The sequence below is a fragment of the Ambystoma mexicanum genome, chromosome 9 (genome assembly GCF_040938575.1).
Source record: "Ambystoma mexicanum isolate Mex_15411 chromosome 9, UKY_AmexF1_1, whole genome shotgun sequence".
Lineage (NCBI taxonomy): Eukaryota > Metazoa > Chordata > Amphibia > Caudata > Ambystomatidae > Ambystoma > Ambystoma mexicanum.
Window position 1 is genome coordinate 94886239 of NC_090931.1, and position 23509 is coordinate 94909747.

At 49.8% G+C, this 23509-nt stretch overlaps 1 protein-coding gene across 2 annotated transcripts in view; it reads left to right on the forward strand.

Annotated features, from left to right (window-relative positions):
• The first annotated feature begins 19759 nt into the window (after positions 1 to 19759).
• The window catches only part of ZBTB16 (zinc finger and BTB domain containing 16), a 421469-nt gene continuing 417719 nt past the window's right edge, over positions 19760 to 23509 (forward strand). For both annotated transcript variants that reach the window (XM_069614226.1, XM_069614227.1), the window contains exon 1: positions 19760 to 19873. The gene's annotated coding sequence lies outside the window, so the exon portion shown is untranslated. The remainder of the gene's footprint in view (positions 19874 to 23509) is intronic.

Consider the following 23509-nt stretch of genomic DNA (forward strand, 5'->3'; position numbering starts at 1 on the left):
CAAGTCCGCCTTTAAGGCTTGGCGGCATTATCTTCTGGGGGCCCGACACACCGTTACTGTGATTACAGATCACCGAAACCTGCAATATTTGAAAACCGCAAAAGCTCAATCCTCTAGGCAACTCCGTTGGGCACTATTCTTTGCCGAGTTTGACTTCATAATTACCTATCGACCTGGTACAAAAAACGGTAAAGCTGATGCCCTTTCTCGGATGGGAGTGGAAGAACATTTGATCAATCCTAAACCTGTACCTATCATTCCCGAACAAATAATTCTAGGTGTAATCGCCACACAATCCATAGAGGAAGTTAAGGATAAAGCCAGGCTACTGGTAACTCCAGCAGACATACAGAATTGGCATCTGCAGGAAAAGGACTTTACGGTGAAGGACAACCTATTATATTTCTAAGAACGGTTGTACCTGCCCAGCACAGATTTACAGAAAAAGGTAATCTCTTGTTATCACGATTCTTTAATGGAAGGACATCCCGGTATGACCAAGACCTCGGAAAAGATCAAGCGCTACTTCTGGTGGCCGTCTTGGAAAAAAGATATCAGAGACTTTATAATGACTTGTGGAGTATGCGCCCAAAACAAGAGTCAAAAGGAAAAACCAGCCGGCCTCTTACGCCCTATTGACATCCCGCCTCGCCCTTGGCATACCCTTTCTATGGACTTCATCACCGATCTACCTCCATGCTCCGGATACAATACGATCCTAGTAATCGTGGACCTATTCTCCAAGATGGCGCATTTCATTCCACTCAAAGGCTTACCAACAGCAGCAACTCTGGCCCGAGATTTTCTCGAAAACATCGTCCGACTGCACGGTTTTCCTTCAGTTCTAATTTCGGATCGAGGTAGTCAATTTATTTCTCATTTTTGGCGAAGTTGCTGTCGGTCGGCTCAAATTGATGTGAGACTTTCGACCAGCCACCACCCTCAAACCGACGGACAAACCGAGAGGACCAATAAAACTCTGGAACAGTATTTGCGCTGCATGCTACAACAAACTGAAAAAACTTGGAAAGATATCCTTTGGATAGCCAAATATGCCTACAATAACTCTGTCCACTCGGGAACTGGGAAGACCCCGTTTTTTGTTTTATACGGTAGTCACCCTCGAACCTCGGAGTTGGATCCACTCCAAGATCTTGGAACACCAGCAGTAGACCACCTGCATTCTACAATCACCCAAGCCTTTAAGGAAGCCGTTTCTCACCTTCAAAGGGCTAAAGGACAATACAAGAAAGGAGCAGACCAACATCGGATGGAAGCCCCCCAATATCAAGTAGGAGATCAAGTCTGGTTATCCACCAAATATCTACCTCTAAAAGGACCACGCACATTCAACCCAAGATACCTTGGTCCCTATTCCATCACTACCATAGTAAATCCAGTAGCGGTCAAGTTGGACTTGCCCCTTCACATGAAGATACATCCGGTCTTCCACGTCTCTCTATTAAAACCCGTGCAACCTCAAACCCGACTAACTACATCTCCAAAACCTATTCTAGTTGATGGAGAACTCGAGTTTGAAGTCAAAAGCATCCTGGATTCCAAGATCTCCAAATCTAAACTATTTTACCTAATTGACTGGAAAGGCTACGGTCCCCAAGAAAGATACTGGGAACCTGCAGAATATGTCCACGCGCATCGTCTAATCAAAAGATTTCATCGAACATTTCCTAACAAGCCCAAACCCCCGGAGAAGCCCGGTTTGGGAGGGGCCTTGAGGGGGGGTGCTGTCATGATCTCTGCTTCCAAAAGATCAGGACTTGCCCGACTCCCTTGGAAGCAGACCCATAACCCCGGTTCCGAGTGCCAGCCAGTCCCAATTGGGACCTTTTGGACCATGTCCTGGCGCCAGTGGCACCAGGCTCATAAAGATGCCCAGTCCCAGCGCTGGAAGCGCCGGGCTCATAATGCTTGGGTGGACTTACCTGCAGCAGACCATGCTGCTTACTTACCTGCCAGTTGAACCCCTTATCCTCTTCTGTTTGGGACTACTTTTCCTGTTGGGTGGCGCAGGAGCCACTCCCTAGGTTCAGAACACTGGAACTCTTCTGGAAAGCAGGAACTCTTTTCTTACCTAGGCGTGGCTGTGGAAGGAGACACCTAAGCACTACAGGAGGCTATTTAAACCACACCCGATGGATGAATCTTGCTTTGCGTTATTCTGCATTCTCTGCAGCAGAACGCTCATCGTGTCTTCTGCTTCTGATCCTGGGCCTAAGGGAACAAAGGCTTACCATCCTGGAATCCAGTCTTCAGCAGCACCTGTAAAGACAAAGAAAGAACAGGTTAGCACTACGGTCTTCAGTGGCAGCGCATCTCTTACCTGGTCCATCGGCTGTCACCAACGCCTCGCGCTGCATTCCGGCATCTGAAAGACAAAGGCTTACCTACTCTTCGCATGCTCCGGAGGTCTTCGCACTGCATTCCGGCATCTGAAAGACAAAAGCTTACCAGCTCTTCGCACGCTCCGGAGGCCTTCGGCGCTACATCCCGCATCTGAAAGACAAAAGAAGGTGCGTTTAAAGACATTGGGCAACTTTATTACTCACGTGCCATTACTCCTTCCCACGCCGAATCCAGTGGGTATTCCAGCACCCTTCAGCTTCTCTAAAGCTCCGAACTTGTACCTGCAAGATAAAAGGGACAGTTAGTGCGCATCGTGAAGCAGGCTACAAGCGCTTACTTACGTGCTTCCAGGCGCTTCTATTCCTCACGCGGGTTCGATCCTCAACTCTCATCAGCCCGCCATCCGCCATCGCCGGAACCCTGCAAAACAAGAGATATCATTACAAAAGACTTTTAAGACATTTGAAGTGCCCAGAACTTACCGTTCGTGCAGTTAACGACGGACAGCAGTCCTCTGAGGTCAAGAGGCCTGCACCCTTATCCAGTGAAGAAACTGGTTACGGCACCCTGCCCCGAGGCAGATGGAGAGCTCGGCGTTCACTTACCTAAGGTGAGGGCGTTAACCTTTGGGGTTCTACAGGAGAAGAGAAAGGGAAGAGGAGAGAGGCACCCAATAACCCCAGTTCATTAATCCCATATTTTCTATCTGCAGACATCTTACTCTTCGAGTCAGACATACAGTGCACAGAGGTCCAGCCCAAAGAGCCAACCGTGTGTTACACATCACCTTTGAAGATACGGCATTCACCCAGTCAAGACCGGCGCCTCTGCGGGAATCAGGTGAGCGTTACAATAGCAAGCTGCACTGTTTTCTTAGCTTTCTTGCGGTTCCAAGCATATTTACAGGTGTAAACTGGTCAACTGTCTTCATATTGCTTACAGCTTAATTCTCTTACATTTGGACATCATAAGTTCACGATATCCCTACTCATGGTGTTTTGTCTCTTTGTGTCATTCTCGGGTCGTCATTTCTTCTATCTGCAGGTCAGTCCAGGTTGTTGCGACGTCACCATTCGTCTTCACTTAAGACCTTTTTGGTTTCTGCTGGGACTGTACCTAGGCAATCATCATTTCGTCTCATTTGTTGATAGGGTTTCCTCACTGGATACCTAACTGTACATGGTTTTCTTGGCAGTGGTACTTCAATAGGTGCTGTTTTTCCAATAAGCACTGGGCAGAGCCCTACTGCGGCTCTCTGCTGGTTTATTTGCTCATCATACGTCACGTATCTCAGTGTGAACATTCCTGGAACTTCAAAATGGACGATTGGATAGCAGGATTTATTTGGGACCTCCTCTACACTGGCAAATGCCGAGTGGCTCCAGATGATCAGATATGAACTCCTGTTATTTATTATTTCATCTGAGTCAGCATTCAGTGCCATCAAAGAAGAGTTGTGGGCCCTGAGTCTTATGACTTTATCGAACTGTTAGATCCTCAAGCTCTTGACAGCTATGGAGGCGGGTGTGTGTTACACAATAGGGAATATGTGCTGCACATTTGTTTCTTGCAATGACTCAGAGAATGGGTCCCTAACCCAGATCATCGCCGCCTTGCATAAGCACAGAGCGATCACGGAAAATGAGGCAGGAATTACAAATGACTCGCGGCTAGATTCACTTTTCTTTTCGGTGCCATCTTGGATGAGCCTCACTGTGAAGATTCTTCTACCTATGTTTGTCTTTTTTCTTATTATCTTCTGTTCCTTTGAAATGCTCTTATGATGTTCTGCTCAGTCAGGTACCAAAAGCAGCTGCTATGATGACTGTGACCCTGTCCAAAGCTAAAATCACTATCATTTAATCTCACATGGGTAGTCAGACTGAAGCTGTTTTGTGTCCTCCATCAACTTTGGATGACTGTGTGGAGGATTGGGTAGTTTGCAGAAATTGTGTGGGGATGAGTTGGGTTGTTTCAGCAGAGGGGTATGCCCATTTTGGGACCGGTATGAAAGATGATTGTAGGGTTGTTCCCTCGGAAGATGATTATAATTTGTTAGTTAAGGTATTGACTAGAGGGGGGAATGTTGGGGTGGTCAGGAACATTCCCAATGATAAAGAAGGGTTCATGTTGCACAGGACATATTTGGAACTGGGGGTGCAGAAAATAGGGTGTATTATTTATTTATTTGCATTTATTGAGAGCACTAAAGTCAGGAGCATCAAGGCGCTAGATACAGATTTACAGGCATAGGATGCAGCTTACAGGCATAAATTACAGGTTACAGGTAGGTTAATAGTGGGCCTGGTGGGCAGGCTAAGAAGTCACTTAGTTGGGAAATAACGATGGCTTGAGGTGTTTCCTAAAGAACCAATGATATTGTTCTGAATGGAGGCGTAGGGGGAGAGTGTTCCAGTTCTTGGTGGCCAGGACTGGGAAGCTGGAGCACCCCGACTGACTTGGATCTTCAGAATCTTGGGACAGTAAGTTAGCATATGGAAGCCACATTGGTTTGGTGGAGGGGGGCTTGGTGAATTTTTGAGACAGATACTTGGGTGTAGAGTTAGAGAGACACTTGTGCATGATAGAAAGTGACTTGAAGATGATACACTCTTGGATAGGGAGTCAGTGTGCTTTTTTTCTGGTGGCTTAGATTTGATCTCTCCTCGGGATGTTAAGGGCAGCTCTAAGTGCATTGTTCTGAATAATTTGGAGTTTTGTGATGTTGTGCGCAGCAGTTCCGACAAACAAGGCATTACAATAGTCCAGTTTGGATCCAATAACTGTCCTGGTGATGGATGGTGATTTTTCTGCAGTGAGGAAGAACCTGCAAGCATCAATTAATTTAGACGTGTGGGCAGCAGATAAGGCAATGGTGTTGACATGCCTAGGGACGAATAACGTAGAGTCTAGGTGAACACCTAGGGTTTTTACATGAATGGAGACTTGGATGCAGATCCTGTCAATAGTGAAGGATTTGTAGAAGAGGCACAGTTTCTTAAGTTTAGGGTGCAAGCCAACCAGCAAGATCCCATGTTTTTTGTCATTCAAGCTAAGTAAGTGGGCAGCCATCCAGGCCTGGATGATGTGGTAGATTGTGCTGAGGTTGTGAGAGTCAGTGTTGTAGTCTCCCATTAGGGGAAGCAGGACCTGCGTATCATCTGCACTGTTTGTGTAGTTGTTTCCATTGTCATCGAGAAGGTCAAAATAAGACTTATTAAAACTATTGTAGTGTGTTGGGGAGATACAGGAACCTTGAGAGATGCCGCAGGTGACTGGGGCTGATGGGATTGTAGCATTAGGGGAGAACACTCTCAGTGTTCTTACACAGAGGAAGGAAGCGATCCAGGCGATGGCGTTGGGTGTGAAATGAGCAGCTGATGCAAAGTGCTGGCATAGGATGTCGTGACAAACCAAGTCGAAGGCTGCGGACAGATTAAGCAGTAGGAGGAGTGCTGACTTGCCAGCATCCTTGATTTCGTCAAGTGAAATTTTTAGATCGAGTAGGGCTGTTTCCATGCCGTGGCCAGCTGGAATCCAGATTGTTGTAAGCCTAATAGATTGTTGGTGTCTAGGAAGCTCTGAATCTGGAGATAAGTTGCCCTGTCAAGAGTCTTTAGTAAGAAAGAGACTGTGGTAATGGGATGGTGATGAGTGGGGATGTTAGGGTCTAACGTTGTCTTTTTAAGAGTGGGAGGACACAGGCATTTTTGAGATTGTGAGGTACTACGTAAGAGGCGAAGGAGGCATTGATGACAGCTGTTATGAAAGGTGCCAGTTCTCCAGCGCAGTCTTTAATAACTGTGGCTGGGCATAGATCACCCGTGCAGCGAGAGGGTTTGAGGTCTTTGATGATCAGAGAAGTCTCTAGGGTAGTGGTCGGATTGAAGCTAAATAGAGGGACATCGGGCTAAGGGATTGCATTTCCAGTTGAGTCTGATGTCAACATCCCGAGAGTGTTTTTGTTATCAGTGATATTTTTTGGGAGGGTGTCAATTTTTGGGAGAAAGGCATTTTAAATATTGTTGCACCAAGTGCTATCTTGGGAGCAGTTGGTTGATTTGGGGGTAGAGGATTCCAGTTCCCATAGAATAGTAAAGAGCTCTCTTGAGCTTGATTTAACTTTTTCTATCCTGGAGTTGTACGCCGTTTTTTTCCCATGAATGATTGCTTTTTTGTAAGCTTTGGCTGCCATGGTGAAGTTGGTTTTGTTTAGTTCCGTAGGGTGGCTATCCCATTTGGCTTCTGCTTGATGCTTGAGGAGAAGCAAAGCTTTGAGTTCGGGGGAGAACCAGGAATTAAGGTGGAGGATTGCTTTGGCTTTTCTCAGAGTAAGGGGAACTATCCTATTGTTAGCATTGGTGAGGGTATTGATGTATTTATCCACTAAGATATTAGTGTCAGAGTTCTGTGTTGGGGTATGACATAGCTCATCCAGCAGTGGTAGGATACAGGCTTTGGTCATTTTTTTCGTGCTGCGGGTTGCTAGGGAGCATAGGGGAGTGGCAGGACTGGTTGGTTGTGGCAGAGGCATGGCAATTCAGGCCTACCAGCCAGTCCAGTATTCGGCCCCCTGTATGTGTGGGATGGAGTATACACTGTACAAAACCTAATTCTGTAAGTGAGTTGGCCAGGGCTTTTGCATTGGTGTCATCTAAGTCAGGGAGACAGAGGTTAAAGTCACCCATTATCAGTATTTTAGATGCATGTTTGGCCTCAGAAAGGAGATGGAGGATATCCCCCTCGAATGTGAGGGTGGGTCCTGAGGCTCGGCAGAATAGGTGGATGGTAAGTGTGGTTGTGTGTGAGGTTTTGAGCCTCATGGAGAGTAACTCACTGTTGGAGGGGGAGGGAGTGTCGATTTCTCTGAGTGAAAGGGAATTCTTAGCTATGAAGACCATGCCATTTCCCCTGCTATCTGTCCTGTCCTTCCAAAGGATAGTGTAGTCAGGTGGGATGGCAAGGGCAAGAGCAGGGCCGGAGGCTCTGTGGAGCCATGATTACGAAATTCCCAATATGTCTAGATTGTTAGTAGATATGAGATAAGCTATTTCTTATGCATGGGCCGCAAGAGATCTAGTATTCCCCAATGCTACTTTGATCTATGAAGGTTGTTCAGAGGTACTGCTATTAGGCTATGTCATAGCAGGAAAGAAGGCAATGTATGAAGGTGAAATGTGTGTGGCAGTAGTAGGTGGTTTGGCAGTGGTTTCGTTTGAAGCCCAGACTGTGTCATGAGGCATTGTGTTTGGCTATTGTTGCAGGAGTGATGCAGGTGGATCAGTTTAGGGGTGTAGATCTGTTTGTGAGGCAGAAGGTATCCAGATCGTGTGGGCACATGCTGTGTGAGGTACTGGGTTAGGGCTACTGGACAACTGCGGGCGAGCATTCCTAGTTTGGAATGTACAGGATGAAAGTCTGCTGATCCTGCTCAGGCCTATACACAGTAGAGATTGCATGGCTGTGGGCCGGGAAGGGAGGGGTTAATTGGGTGCCCAGGTTCGCTGCAGTTCCGTGTTGCAAGAGGCGGAGGTTCTGGTGGGCAGCTTACAGTCAGTCTTGTGTTTCCATAAGTACACGGTAGGTTGCAGGCAATTAGAGCATGGAGGAGGGGGATTGGACAGGTTTTTGGAGATGTGTTTCTACAGAGGGGGGCATGCAGTGAGGGGGACAGCAGGGTTTTTCTGTGATTTGAACATGTGGGTGGATCACAGGAAGTTGTGAGTCGGGCTGTTTTGAATTGGGTGCGATACCAGTAATTTCTAAGGCAGGGAGCGCCGCTGTTTGTGTGATGGAGTTGTGGGGTGGGAGACATAGCGACATACCAAGATTGTGAATCAGGATATGGCTGATACTGTGCGAGTACCTCGATGGATGATATGATATGATATAATAGGTTATTTATAATGTGCTTCATACCCAGAGGTTTCTAAGCGTGGATCCGAGGATAGAACCTGTGTTGCTCCGTGTTGTCTTGCTTCCAAGGCGAGCATGTTGCCCCTGAGCTATCTGATAGTGCCAGACAGGGTGCATTGTTGCGTGGGGTACTTGATAGGAGACCAGCATAGCCTGCCGGCTTCCTTGGGCTCTTTTAGTTGTACTCTGCATTGGTCAATCGGTTTCCTTGGTAGGCGGGACATCGAGTCTGCAGGGCTCTGCTGTTGCAATGGCCACAACGGCAGCCATCTTATCCTGGAGCCGATGCTCCCTTGATGAATCCATGCCCCCTGATGGATGTAGAATCTGGTGGGCAGGAGGAGCACGATGGAAGTGCCTGTAGTGCTACCAGGGGCCAGATAGGGTACATCCTTGAGTGGGTGAATGGGACATGTTACATTAGTGTTACTTTCTGTTTAAAGTTGATACATGTTAGATTTGCATGCACGTAGAAAGATGAAATTCTAAAATCGCCAAATGAAATATAAATCAATTCACACACGATGTGCTACAATATACTTAGTTAACTGAGAGATGGGGAGTTTATTAATGTGCACGCAAAGAAGGGGCCTGTCCTGAAGAACCCATTGTAAAGGAGAAATTATATTTATTAAAACTAGCCCTTGTTTGTCGACTTCTGAATCACGTGTGAGGAGACCACAAATGTTTCCATTTCGACCTTCTATTTACTGCTATTTGATTCAATTGTTCTGGGTGTCATTACATCCCTTGGCCTCTACAGAGTTGCTCACTCCACCTTGCATAGGCTTTTTGCATCTTTAATTGTCCAATACTTGGCTCCTGCAGAGGTTTTCTTCTTTACTTAATCTGACAGAAATATGTCTATGTACATGGCTTATCCTTTTGACTCCCCTTATGCCTTGCAATTATTCCTTCCAGTGGCATCCTTGGTCCCAAGCCAATAGTCTCCTCTTTATTCCTCAGACAAAACTGTTTTACCAACATCTCCTGACTTTGCAGCTGTGAGGAATTCGACCATCCGCACGGGGAGTGTATGCTTGCCTGGGCTTTTTTGAAGTTCTGTAATTAAAATTAATGATGGGAGATCAACCTCAGATTATGTGTGGGCTAATCTGCACACATGTTCCAATGCTCGCCACACAACAAACACATAGTCAAGTGTACTCAGGGGGACACAGCCTACAGGCCCTATCACATTTAGATGGACTGTGACAGCCACAAGTACATCAAAGCATCTCTGAAGGGGGAAGGCAACACCTTCCTCCGCCCATGGTCAGCGACAAAATGTCTATTCTCCCCTTAAACTTCAAAGAGTGCAGAGCCCCTAACTAAGCAGATCACCTGACAAACTCAAAATTCGTAAGAAGGACCCCTTTGGACCCTGGATGAAGGAAGGTACAGTCTGCCTTACAGCTCCTGCCAGTGAAGGAAGGCCAGGATTTCCAAGGGGGAAGCAATATTCCTCCCCTAAACATCTCCCAGGGAACAGAGGAATATACCAGACTCAGAGGATCCGTCCAGCTGCTCCAGATCTGGACCCAGCCAGCACACAACATGCCCTGCTAGGTTCTGCCAGCAATCTTCCTAGGTGGGATGTGCCAGAGAGTCTCTGAACAAAGGACAAGGCTGTTACCTGCAAACACTCTCCCCAGCTTTGGGTCGTCAGCCTTAAAGGACACAAGCCCTGCGAAGAAGTAAGGAGGCTTGACACAACAAGCATCAACCAGTGTCCATCGTTTAAAGACATTTTTGAGACAGTCGAGCCCTCGAACAGCTGCACCCTGTTGTCACGCTGCAGTCACTAAAGCCACCAGAGACACACTGACCAGCATTCCAGATCCGCCAACCAGCACAGAGACAATTATTCTTAACCCTGAGCTGCCATGTAGGCCAACCTGCAGCCGTCTGTCCAGCCTTGCTTGCCGAACTGCCTACTGCCTGATAACCGCAGCTGTCTCCCATCTTGTACTCTGTTGCAGAAGCTGCAACGCGTCCTGGAACCGACTCAGAACTTTTGAGCATCAAGATCATCTCAGGCACCAGGTACATTGTGGTTCTGTTCCCCTAGTGACATTTACGGACCCTTGCTCCCTTGGTGCTGAAATCAAATAACATTGAACAGTTAAGACTGATTCCTTTACCAACTACCCTCCTGTCAGCATCCAGAGTGCATCCCTTTCCTTCATGAGACTGTCTGTCCTCTGTGTTCCTTTACAGGATGAGTTGTATTTTGTGGTGTGCTAGAACGGTCTGTTGCAATAATAATAAATGTAGATATATGTATACAACCTTGACTGGACAGTGCCTTTTATCATTGGGTAATGAGTGTATTTTTGCTGTGTTTTAACTAGAAATCGATCCACGCCCTTGCAGAGATAAGCCTGCCGTTCCGTCCACGTTATCAAAATTGTACAAGGAGGTTTGTAATTGACCTTTGTTTCCTATCTATTCTGATCCCTTCTGGTGTACTAGAGGTGTGGGGCTGATTGATGGTTTAGAAACCGATATTTATCCCTGGACCACTAGTGCCCCCGAAGTTGATTCATCACAACAGCCTTGGTCTATCTCTGAGGTAACTTGATTGATTTTAATACAAGTGGGGCGTCCATCTTTCCATCATGGCAGCCCCAGCCACATTATGTTTTCTTCTGCAGCAAGCTTCTACATGTTTCGTCTACCTTCCATTTCTGCGTATTGTGAGAAACCTGGGGGCGTCCACACATGTTCACCACTCAGATCCTTTTCTCCCGTGGCCAGGGAAGGGCCATCACTGATGGATCCTGACCCTGGGGGCAGACAAGTGAGGGAGGATTACCCGAGAAGGGCGTCCTTGGGGAGTAGGAAAAGGATGCCTGAAGGGGAAACACAATCCCCCATTTATCTACTGATGATCGATCTGCTCTTATCCCTACTGTAAAACCTGTCCCCTCATTGTCTCACATGTAACATCTGCTAGTATTGAGATATGGGATCCCCCCTTTTCCCGATTGTCAATCGCCCTACTCTTCCTCAGTCTTTATGGGATATTGTAAGTCCAATCCCGGTTCCCCCTCCCACATTTCAACACAAACTGAGACGAGGAAGAGGCGTCCAAGAGTAGGGACTGTGGGAAAGGTCCCTATAGTACTGTGAGGAGGAAAATGACTAGAGAGGCCTACTATACCACACTACCAACATGTCCCTCTAATGAGGGCAAGCAGTCATGATATGATATTTTATTTGTATTGCGCTCGTACACAAGTGTTTCAGAGCGTGACTAGGCAAGGGAGGGGAGGGGAACAGGGGAGAACATAACACAGAAACGATTTTACTAGGCCCAGTGACATTGCGTATATAATTTCTTCATATCCAATTACACGCTTCTCTTGTTACTTCAGTTACATCTTCGTTCTTTGAGTATTCGCATATAGTTTCAATGCATCTCAGTATCTTTCCTTCATGACGTCACTCTGTTCTGGTCAGATTTCATTGATAGCTCTATGATGTCCAATGGTGTGTGTCGACATTGTCCAATCTTTTAGTGCAAGGGTACATTCGATATGATTTCTGAGTGCATATCGTCTCTCATACACTTAATGTGGTATTGGTATGATACCTGGTGTCCCACATATGGCTCTTTTGCTGTTCCACTATGACGGAGGTGAGGGGGCAGGAACTAGGGATGACGTGTCCACATGCTCCTCTACATGAGTATACGCAGACAGATGATCTGCCTCATACCCAGGCATTGGAAAGTACTATCGCCCCTCCAGGACCAATATTTACTTGTCCTCAGGACCCCCATAATTACACCAAGCACAGGGTATATTGTGACTCCAATGCGAATGCTGCTATATGACCTGGAGTGTGGACGAACATGTCAGACATATAAGCATCCTGAGGAGGGTGACCAAATTATGAATACCCAGGGAGCAGTATGCAGGGGAGATCTTTGAGGAGAGTGTGGTCGAGGACTCAACCAGAGGGGGGGAATGTTGAGAGGCAGATGGATCTGTCATCCATAGCTACTGCCCCTCCCCAGGCCCAATACCCTAATGTTGAGAAACATTACTCACTAACGCAACGGTACCACCCTTATCCCAGACAGGTACAGCAGAAGTTGAATGCAATTTAAACTAAAAATGGCACCTGTAAAACCAAACTAACATTAAATTACGTGCACATGCATTAGGCATGAAGCAAATGTGGACTCAACATGAAGAACATGAACACTAGGTAATATATGCATGTATACATGAACAATATTAACATGGCATCCATAAAACATGAATAACACAAGCATAAACAATATATAGGCTGAATGCAACATGAACAACACGTGTATATAGCTTAGTAACATAGAAACAACAGTAATGCGCAGCCATCTTTTCCAAAATGGAAGCCACAACATGCTTCTAATAAAACAAAAAGACCTACAGGATTCACGAGAACTAAAAATGCTCAAATGGCAGAAATACAGATTTGTGCAGAGCTTAAACAGTAGTTAAGCAGACCAAGCCAAGGTTACTAAGAAATTAGGGAGGGTCTGAATGTCTCAGTAAGAACACGAGATAACGATTGCCAAGATGAAAGCCATATATTCTTAGATTAAATAAATGAACAACCAGTCTTTGTAAGTCAGGTGCAGGATAACAATAAGCCCAAAGACTCCATAGCAAATGTCTCAAGTGCGTTCCCAGTGGTAGAAAACAACAATAACTCCCAAACTAATATTAGCTAAAACCCCAGTAAATGCAGTGTGAAATAATTCCAAATGCAGCCTCATCACACGTGACCCATAATTGAAGAACACTGTCTATTCATTAGCAATGAACACAGATAGGACACCTGCCTCACTGCTCATGCATATTCCAAGAAACAAGGCGCCTACAAGGCCAACTACAGAGGAATCGGCCTGGCGCATGGCATAGGAGTAAGCGATGGTATCTTTTTAATTGATAGAAAGGCAGTGCATGGAGCTCTCTCTCCCCCTACTCCTGTCTGGCTCATGTCTTGACAACCTGTCAGTTGCCCAAGGTTGGTCAGGGGAAAGCCAACCAATCAAGCACCCAATGTTATGCCACCCATATTAGGCAAACCAATAACCTATTGTACATATGTCTTTTTATTAGTATCAATTTAGAGGTGCTGTTATGAAGAGTCAGCAGATTGGTGTCACCCAATTAGAAGTTTAACCCCTACAGGATGTATATGTAGTCAGTCCCCTTAACCAATCCCTTCTTCCCATAGATTTTGGTAACAGACGGTATGATGATATTGTTAATGACACGATCCTGGCATAAACATTGTTGTTTTTTATAAGAACGCTGAGAGCTTTGAGATGTGTATGCTTGTATTCTATCCCTACTTTAGTTTGATGTCAATAAAGCTGGGCTTTGTCTGTTTCCGTTAATGTGCTTGCTTTGATCTATCACCAGAACCTCTATTTAACTGTGAGGACTTGCGAGGCCGTCTTTAACTGACTCGAGCCAGAGGACCAAACTTGGAAGAAGCAGAGTACCAAGCCTCCAGTGGACACAACAAACAGTCTGAATGAGGCCAGGAGACTAAAAAGTGGAAGAAGCAGAATAGTTAGGTTTGCAGCCATTGAGGCCTGGAGTTTGTTGCCCCAGCCTATTGGGGGCCATATCAAAGAGCCTGACTGGGGCCAGAGGACCAAAGGTGGAAGAGCAGAGTCCCAAGCCTCATAGAGGCTTTAGGAAACAGCCTGGCTGGATTCAGGTGTCATGAGCAGCCGACCCTGGCGGGTATGGAGAAGGTGGAAATGGTAGACGGACACCGCCTTTGTAAACATCAGGCGCATTCTAGTCTTTCAGCCTATAAATACCCGGAAGAAGCTAACGCGCATGCGTTGCAACTTTTCAGTGCTACGGGAAAGTTTTTCCTAACGCTCCGTGTGTTTTCCTTTCTTCCCGTTTTCAGACGGGATCCCTTCCTTCTCCTTTCCCAGCTTTCATGCCCTTCCCTCCTTCTGACTTCTTCCCAGTACGTTGTTCCCTGTGTCTCGTACTTTCTACCTGTTCCGTGCTTCCCTGTTCATTTAGCCGTGTGCTATGCTTACCTTCGTCTGACCACTCCTCTGTTGGATTCTCCGCCTGGCAATCTTTGCTGTACTGTTGCTGTTCCATTTCGCCGAACTCCTGCTAATGCTCGCATTCGCATCACAGTGCATCCTGGGAATTGAAGTCTTGAGCTGGTATACGCCGTCACAACTTACCAGGGTTTTTTCGACAAGCTTTTCCCTGGTCTGGGGTGGGCTCCCTGGGGTCCCCGCTGCCAGATTTACCCACATTTCTGGCAGAGTGGCTTCCGGTGGAGCCCATACCTGCAACTACAAGCAGAAGCGAAGGATCTACCAGAAGGAGACCAGCGAAACTTAGCGACAAAGAAGGAAAGGACTCTCCTCAGGCGAGACGGAAGAATCCTCTACGACTCATACCAGTTCAGGTGAGGAGAGGGTCGGGGAACCTGGTGTTACCACACAGTCCATACCTGAGATCAGGGGACTAAAAGGTGAAGGATGCAGAGTGCCAAGCCTCCTAGTGGCTTTATGAAAGGGCCTGACTGGGGCCAGAGGGCCAAAGGTGGAAGAGCAGAGTCCCAAGCCTCATAGAGGCTTTAGGAAACAGCCTGGCTGGATTCAGGGGACTAAAAGGTGAAGGATGCAGAGTGCCAAGCCTCCTAGTGGCTTTATGAAAGAGCCTGACTGGGGCCAGAGGGCCAAAGGTGGAAGAGCAGAGTGCCAAGCCTCATAGAGGCTTCAGGAAACAGCCTGGCTGGATTCAGGGGACTAAAAGGTGAAGGATGCAGAGTGCCAAGCCTCCTAGTGGCTTTATGAAAGAGCCTGACTGGGGCCAGAGGGCCAAAGGTGGAAGAGCAGAGTGCCAAGCCTCATAGGGGCTTTATGAAAGAGCCTGACTGGGGCCAGAGGGCCAAAGGTGGAAGAGCAGAGTCCCAAGCCTCATAGAGGCATTAGGAAACAGCCTGGCTGGATTCAGGGGACTAAAAGGTGTAGGATGCAGAGTGCCAAGCCTCCTAGTGGCTTTATGAAAGGGCCTGACTGGGGCCAGAGGACCAAAGGTGGATGAAGCAGAGTGCCAAGCCTCATAGGGGCTTCAGGAAACAGCCTGGCTGGATTCAGGGGGCTACTGGTGGAAGAAGCAGAGTGTCACACCTACTAGGGGCCATAAACCAGAGCCTGACTGGGGCCAGGGGATCAAAGGTGGAAGAGGCAGAGTGCCAAGCTTCCTGGGGGCTACAGCCCACAGCCTTGCTAGGCCAGGGGACTAAAGGTGGATGAAGAGTGTCAAGTGTCCTGGGAGACATAACCCAGAGCCTGACTGGGGCCGTAGGATCAAAGGTGGAAGAGGCAGAGTGCCAAGCCTTATATGGGGCTTTAGGAAACAGCCTGGCTGGATTCAGGGGACTAAAGGTGGAGGATGCAGAGTGCCAAGTCTAGTGCCAAGCCGCCTAGCAGCTTTAGGAAACAGCCTGGCTGGATTCAGGGGACTAAACGTGGATGAAGCAGAGTGCCAAGCCTCATTGCAGCTATAACCCAGAGCCTGACTGGGACCAGGGGACTAAAGGTGGAAGAGGCAGAGTGCCAAGCCTCCTAGGGGCTTTAGGAAAGAGCCTAGCTGTAGGCATGGGACTAAAAGGTGGAAGAAGCAGAGTGGCAGGCCTCCTAGCAGCTAGAACCCAGAGCCTGACTGGGGCCAAGTGACCGTAGGTGAATGAGGCAGCGTGCCAAGCCTCCTAGGGGCTTTAGGAAAGAGCCTGGCTGGAGCCAGGGGACATTGATATTTTATTTGTATTGCGCTCATACACATGTGTTTCAGAGCGCGACGAGGCAAGGGAGAACAAAAACAACGATCTTACTAGGCCCAGTCAGTGACATTGAGAACACGCACATGCAGGGAAGAAGCGGAAAGTGCTGAGCAAAGAAATAAAAACAAAACTGGTAGTGCAGCCAGCAAGTGGCAAGTGCTAGGTTTAAGGCACATACAGGAGGTGTCTGATAAGTGCAGAGAAAAGGGTGGGGGGATGTAGGATTACTGATACAGACCCAAGTGTAAGGGTTGCCAGGAGGCAGTACAAGCGTGTGGCAGGGTAGGCAAGTGCCTGGGCCCGAAATCATAGGGTAATCCTGTGCTCAATGTCTAAGCAGAACAGAACAGCAGAGGAGAGGAGGAGAGAAAGCAGAAGCAAAGAGGACGGTCTTGAGGTGCTTCCGGAACCGCTGATGGTTCACCTTGAGTTTCAGAGTGGCAGCGAGGCTGTTCCAGAGGGAAGCCCCAGCCGAATACAGACATCTACCCCCAGCTCATTTCTTTGAGAAACGACTGACCCTGGGGGAGCTGGAGGTGGAGGAGCGAAGAGGTTGAGAGGGAAGGTATTTACAGCAGGAGAGTTGAAGGTATTTTGGACCCAGGCCCTAGAAAGCCTTGTGGACAATGCAATGGGTCTTAAATGTGATCCTTGCAGCCACTGGGAGGCAATAAAGAGATTTCGGGGCTGGAGAGATAAGATCCCAGGGCTTGAGGCCCAAGACAAGTCTTGGAGTCCTGTTCTGGATGAGTTGCCGAGAGTAGAAGCAGGTAGATTTAGAAGGAGGCTGTTGCAGTAATCCATCCTAGGGAGAACCAGGGCTCGAGAGACAGTGAACTTCTGGGGGAAGGAGAGGAAAGGAGGAATGCCTCTGAGGAGGAGCAGTTGGAAGTTTGACTTTTTAGAGACATCACAGATGTGGACAGAAAAGGAAAGTGTGGAGTTTAAGATGACCCAGGGGTTCTTAGCCTCGCTGGGGGGGGGGGTAGGAGGAGGGCCAAGGGAGGCCAGCCAGAGAGTGACAGGAAAGGAGGGTGCAGGTGTGCCGATGAGGAGGATCTCCATCTTGCTGGCATTAAGACAGTGATCGTTGGCGGCACACCAATCCTGAATGGCAGATAGGCAGTTGGCGATGAGAGAAGAAGAAGAGGTGGCCGAGGGAAGCCTGAAAACTAGTTGAGTATCATCCGCATAGCACTGAAAATTGGAGCAGAGTGGCGATGCGATGGGCAAGAGTTGCTATGTATTGGTTGAAAGAGGCTGAGTGCCAAGCCTCCTAGGGGCTTTAGGAAAGAGCCTGGCTGGAGCCAAGGGACTAAAGATGGAAGAAGCAGAGTGACAAGCCTCCTAGCAGCTAGAACCCAGAGCTTGACGGGGGCCAAGAGACTATAGGTGGAACAACAGGGACTGAGTTCAGAGACAATCCAGGGGGTGTAGACCACCACTTGCTGACACTGTTCCGCTTGGACTGGGGCATCCAGAGAGAAGTGGGATGAGATGAGAACATACAGGTGTTTGGAGGTCCTCAAAAGTTCAGGTACTTGGCGGAAGAGGTGGATACTCGCAGGTGTGGAAGATATGGATCCACCTTAGTAAAAAAGAATTCTCTTGGAGGGACCGAGGTCCAGAGAGCAGGATGTGACGCACATGCAGTGACCATATGACCTCTTGTGACCGAGAGGCTTTACTTCCAGCGTGGCCAAAACGGGATTCATAATCATGGTTATATCCCCCTCTACAGAGAGCAAACCACCAAACTCTACAACCAACTTACATACTGCTGCCCAGACCCACGCAGGCACACACCACTCTCACGTGGACACACACGCCTGTGCCCTCAAGACAGACAACCTACAAAGAAGCCCATCCATGGTCGCCAAGCACACACATGAACACTGCATCAAAGCTACCTTGCATGTTCCCCTCTCGCCCCAATAACCTAGCCCACCCTCTCTCTTTCAGATCGGACAGCACCATGTAAAAGTGTGCACCAGTAGCCGGGAGCCGCCTGGTAACACGGCATGATGTGCACCACCCCAACACTACAAGGCAGCCAGATCGAATACCCAGGATAGTCGGGGATACACACATTGAAGAGAGCAGGGCGCACATGCCCAGGAACTCGGCGCAAGTTACACACTGAGGCGGGTGTTCAAAGCCCGGTGGTGCAAGGAATGCACAAACGGCTGTGCTCACACTCGGGAACACTGGAGTGGTATTGCAGGGCTCTTGGCATGTAAAGGTGTGACAGAGCTGGGGGAAGCTTCGTAGACCCAGTGAACGCAAGGTTTTATACAAATTGTTCGAACTACAATTGACCTTTGCATAATTGACCGAATTTTGAAGGTCACTTGTTACATATATGCGGGGGGGGGAACACCCCATAACCAATGCAAAACCCTCACCCAAGCCCATCATATGCTACGACCCAGATGGGCAATGCTGGGTATTGCCAGGCGGGTTTTGCACGTAGTGTGGGCTTGACTGTTGCAGTGGGAGAGGCAAAGGACTGGGGCCGCAGACCCACAAACTCAGGAGTGGGGGGTGGACTAAAAGTGCAGGGATTGGAGTAGTGAAGGGTTGGATCCATGCTGACCCAGGAGCGAAGGAGTGTGTACATATATCCAGGGGTGCAGAGCTGAGAAATAGTGCTGGAGTGTGTGCATGCAAGCGGTGGTTCTCTGTCGATAAAGGAGTTGGGTTAATGCACCCATGCACAGGAGTAGGGAATGGTGTAGGGCTGGCTTGGTGGACGGCAGAGGAATGGAGCAGAGCTCGGAGTAGTGCAGGGTTGGTCATGGACAGACCAGAGCGTGCAGAGCAGGCTGTGCACAGATATGGGCGTACACACACACACACGTGTGCAGGGCTGAGTTACACCTGGAGGAAGAGGGCTGATGGGACTGAGAAATGAAAGGTCAGGTGGACAGACAGCAGGCGCTGCAGCGAAGTGTACAAAAAGCAATGCACACAGCCGGGCGGACGGGACTGCACGAAGAGGCTGCATGCAGAGGGCCAGGGGCGTCGCCGAGAACGCAGAGCAGTAGGGTACACAAATAAGAGCGAATAACTGGTAGTGCCCAGACACGTGAGGAAGATACACTGAGTCCGGAGCCCACGACAGAGGGTGCGCGCACACACACGGAGCTGGCCAGTGACAGGTGGGTGCACTGAGCTGGCAGCAGGCCGACACCGAGGCAGATGACAAGAAAGCATAGAGCGGTGCGTGCACGGGCGCATGTGCAGGGAGGTCAGAGAAAGTAGAGTGCAGGTCCCGGGGTAAGTGGCGGAAGTGCACGGGAGTAGGTGGTAGCACCCAGTCTCCGGACCAAGGGATGCACGGGCCGGGAGTGCAGATGCGTGGATGGAAGCACAGGCCTGGTAGAGGCAAGGGGCAGGCGGGGCAAAGAAGGTAGGGTGCAGAGTCCGGAGTACAGGAGTGTAGAGGCGCTATAGGCCGGGGCTGGCAGTGCACAGGGGGTGCATGCACAGGTCGGCCGGAGTTGGCAGTGTGCATGGAGACAGGAGCGCAGCGGCGCTAGCGCCTAGACTCCGCTCCGGCCGTGCAGCCGCTGCAGCGTGCACCCGGGCTGCACAGAGCCCGCTGCCGGCGCGCGCTCCCTTTGGCGGGCGCGAGGCGCTGACGTCACGCGCTGATGATTTGCTGCGCGGAGCTCGGGCAGAGGCAGAGCGGGCGCTGCGAACCGCACAGAGCGGAGCGGAGGCATGGGGAGCCGGCTGCACGGACAGCCCGCCCGCGCCGGTGAGTGCGGGCCGGGGGGTGGCGGGCGGCAGGCAGGCACCGGGGACGCGTCCAGCATCCTGCGCTCCAGGGACACACTTACGGTAACCGGGTCCTCGCAGCATCCCGCACCAGGCTAACCGCCGCCGCCCCATGCACACTTACACACTGCACCCACATGCACACTTACGCACTGCGCCCCGGCTACTTGCAGTAAACCCCGCCGGCGCCACTTGTTGAAGCAGGAGCAGTTACGAGCACTTCTCGAATCGGGGCCACTTGTTTCGTCTTGCGTTCCCGGGCCACTTACCGGGGCAGTGTATGTACAGTAGCTGGGGCTACTTGATGCAACAGGTGCACTCCACGTAACCTGTTTTTCGGTACTTACCTTAGCACCGGGATACCGTTCGCCGGGGGTCCCTTCCAGTAGCCCCCACCACTGCAGACAATCGCAGGAACGTACGCCCCAAAACACCAACAGCAGCCCTCAAACCTTCCACTAACATACAGAAACGTGAGTACATGCACCACATATTGTAACGGAGTTCTTAAAGCCCCGTGCATCTAAAGCATTAATCCACACTCCTGGGATGCCCCCCTGAGGTCCAATCCACACCCCTGAGCAGTTACGGGGGGCGGGGGGGGTTCTAACAGCACAGCAACCTACGCCTCCAGCGAGTACTGAATACACACTTACAGTAGCACTGTACTGACACTCCGCCACACGCACAGAGGACTCGGTTCGTGTAGCAACCTGTGGGTTCTGCACACGAAATGCATGCGCGAGTGAGTCACTGCACGCAGCAGCCTGCACCCCAATGTATCCAGGCGCGCGTGCATGCACCGTGGGGATAATGGCCCGAGCTTCAACGGGGGCAACTTGCAGCAGCTTCTGCCCCGTCAGGTCGCTGTATTCCTGTCGCGCCAGGAGCTGCGGAAAGTGCAATCAAAGTACCCTTCTCTGGAGCACTTCTGTGGCACTTGCACCACGACGTGCAGCGCCTCGTGCGACAAAGCTCGCCCGGTGCATACGCTGTGCCATCGGTCCCCCAGTCCCGGGGACACCTGCAGCGCCTTTTCCAAATACAACTGCATTGGGTGCACCTGCGCGAAGAGGAATTTCGTGCACAATACACCCTCTTCTTTTAAGAGTGCCAGCTTGTGCTGGGTAACGAGGGGTGCATGCACAGGCTTCGGGGTAACCGGGAGGATGGCGGGGGCATGCCTGGAAGAGGTGAGAATTAGGTCTTCATGATGGCCGAGTGCTTTTTGTGGAGGGTTCCCGCTGAGAGGCTAGGTCTGTGGCCAAAGGCAAATGCAACATTACCAATGCAATGCACTTGCCAACGCGCCGATTGTGGCATAAAGTGCTTAAGTGCAAGTTAGGATGTCGAACACCTGCAAATACTAGAACGCACCCGCCGCGTCTCCCTAAGCGAAGACGTCCACTGTACTAGGATTGTGGTAGGGGTGCAGTGCACCGTATCCGTTACCGGGACTGAGTACACTTGGACACCTGATGCACGGCCTAATGGGGTGTTACCATTCGCAGAGCCCACTAGGGCATCCGTCGAGGCACCTAGGCGCTACTTTTGAAAGACAGAGTGAAGTGTCCGGCACAGTAGCTAATGATAAGTGAGGTAGGTTTTTCGTAGTTTCCCAAATCTGGCTGGGTCGTCTTCCCGTCTGCACCAACACACTGTCATGGATGCACCATTCGGCCGCGAAGCGCTGCGAGCGGTTGAGCGGCGCTAGAGTTCCATGGGACCCGCAGTGGTAAATCCCAGACAACTACCTCCCGTTCGGCTGAAGGGCTGAAACAGTTTGCTTCGGGGGATGTAACTGTCGGAGCCTCCGGGACTCGCTATGCGCTTTGTGTATTTTGTTTCTCGGGTGTTCAGATTGTGGGAGAGCGCAGTGGCTGTGGCAGATTGTGGGAGAGCGCAGTGGTTGTGACATTTCTCGATAACGGAACGGTGTGCGAGCAGGACCCCATCCCCAGGCAGGGAAGCGCAGACTGCCCCCTCGGGCCGGGGGACTTGTGTGCGGTAGTGGGCTTGAGTCGGAAGTTGTTTCGGGGTGCAGGTCGGATACAGACATGGGGTGTTGAGTTTGTGTGGGGCGTGGGATCGGGGAGTGGACATCCTCAGGGCGTGCGGGCATTGCGTGCCTTTGGGTGGGTGTAGTATAATGAATCTCAGGAGGCAGGAAGCTGCGGGTTGTCCAACCAGGCTTTATTGCATAAACATGGGTGGTTCTTACAAATAACCCTAGCAGTGGTGCTCTAACAAAAGGCCAACGTGGCCAACAACATATGGGGCTGCGAGTGCAGTGTCCGGTGGTTCACAAGTCCTCTTGATTTCCCGTGCTCGGAGGAGCCCGGGGAGACGCTCCTCTTGCGTCCTCCGCTCGTCCCGTAATGCGCGCGTAGCGCGCGGGGGCGGGGCTTCGTTACGCTCGAGATCTCGCGAGAGCGGGCGCTCTCGCGACATCTCTACACACCTCCCTTTATCACAATGGGAGAGGGGTCACTGTAACACAAAGTCATTGAATCTTACCGGTCTTTTATGCTCCCTTCTGGGCCTCTCACTGGTTCCCGGGCAAGGTCCCTGCGGAACCGGTTCGGGGCTTACATAGGGTTCTTCCGGTTGATTCTCTGATTCTTCTCTCTCTCCATCGCTTCTCCCTGGTTCTGGTTCTTCATTCCCCACATCCTCCATTTCTGCTTCAGTGCGTGGGGTTTCTGGAGTCTTAAGTCTTTCTTGTCTGCGTTGATACAAAGCTACTCTTTCGAAGTTCCACGCGCGCCCGTCTTCTGTGCGGACGTGATTTGTCCCTTTATGAGTAACTTGTATGGGTTGACTATACCGGGAACCTGTGTCTTGATCTTTTCTTGGTAGTTTGATTTTGACCCAGTCCCCTCTTTCGATGCTGGGCGCTTGCTTCGTTCTCCTTCTTCTGTCACTCCACAATTTCATGCGTGACTTGTTTCTTGTAATGCGCCATACTACGTCTGCCATATCTACCTCTTCATCTATTCTTATTTTAGACAGCCAAGGCGGGATAAGTGTTGATGCCGCACTCCTCCCTCTCAACATTTTGAATGGGGATACATGGGTAATGCCATTCGGAGTGAGTCTATGTGCTGCTATGGCTTCCTTTGTAGTCTTGAGGGGGTCCATGCCCGAGGCCATTGCAAGTTGGATGGCCCCTTTAATGAACCTGTTCGCCCTTTCCACGAGTCCATTTGCTTGAGGGTGATACAGGGCCGCCTTTTTTTGCTTGATGTGGTTCTTTTTGAGAAACTCCTCCATGTCTCTAGAAACTAGTTGCACCCCATTGTCCGTGACTACTTCATTGGGGAGCCCTTCCCTTTGAAAAATTTCGGTAAGCACCTCTATAACCGTTTCTGTGGTTATGTTTGGAACAAACTCTGCTTCCACCCACTTGGATAGGTAGTCGACTAGTACAATTCCGTATTTGTGTTCTGCTGACATCGCTTCCAGGGGTCCGATAAAGTCTATGCCCACTTTGGACCATACTGTTTCCGGTATCTCGGTGGGTATGAGAGGTGCTTGGCGAATCTTCAATCTTTTGTCGCTGTTTAAACACTCGTGGCATCGCTCTATCATGGAGCGAATCTCCTGGTCCATGGAT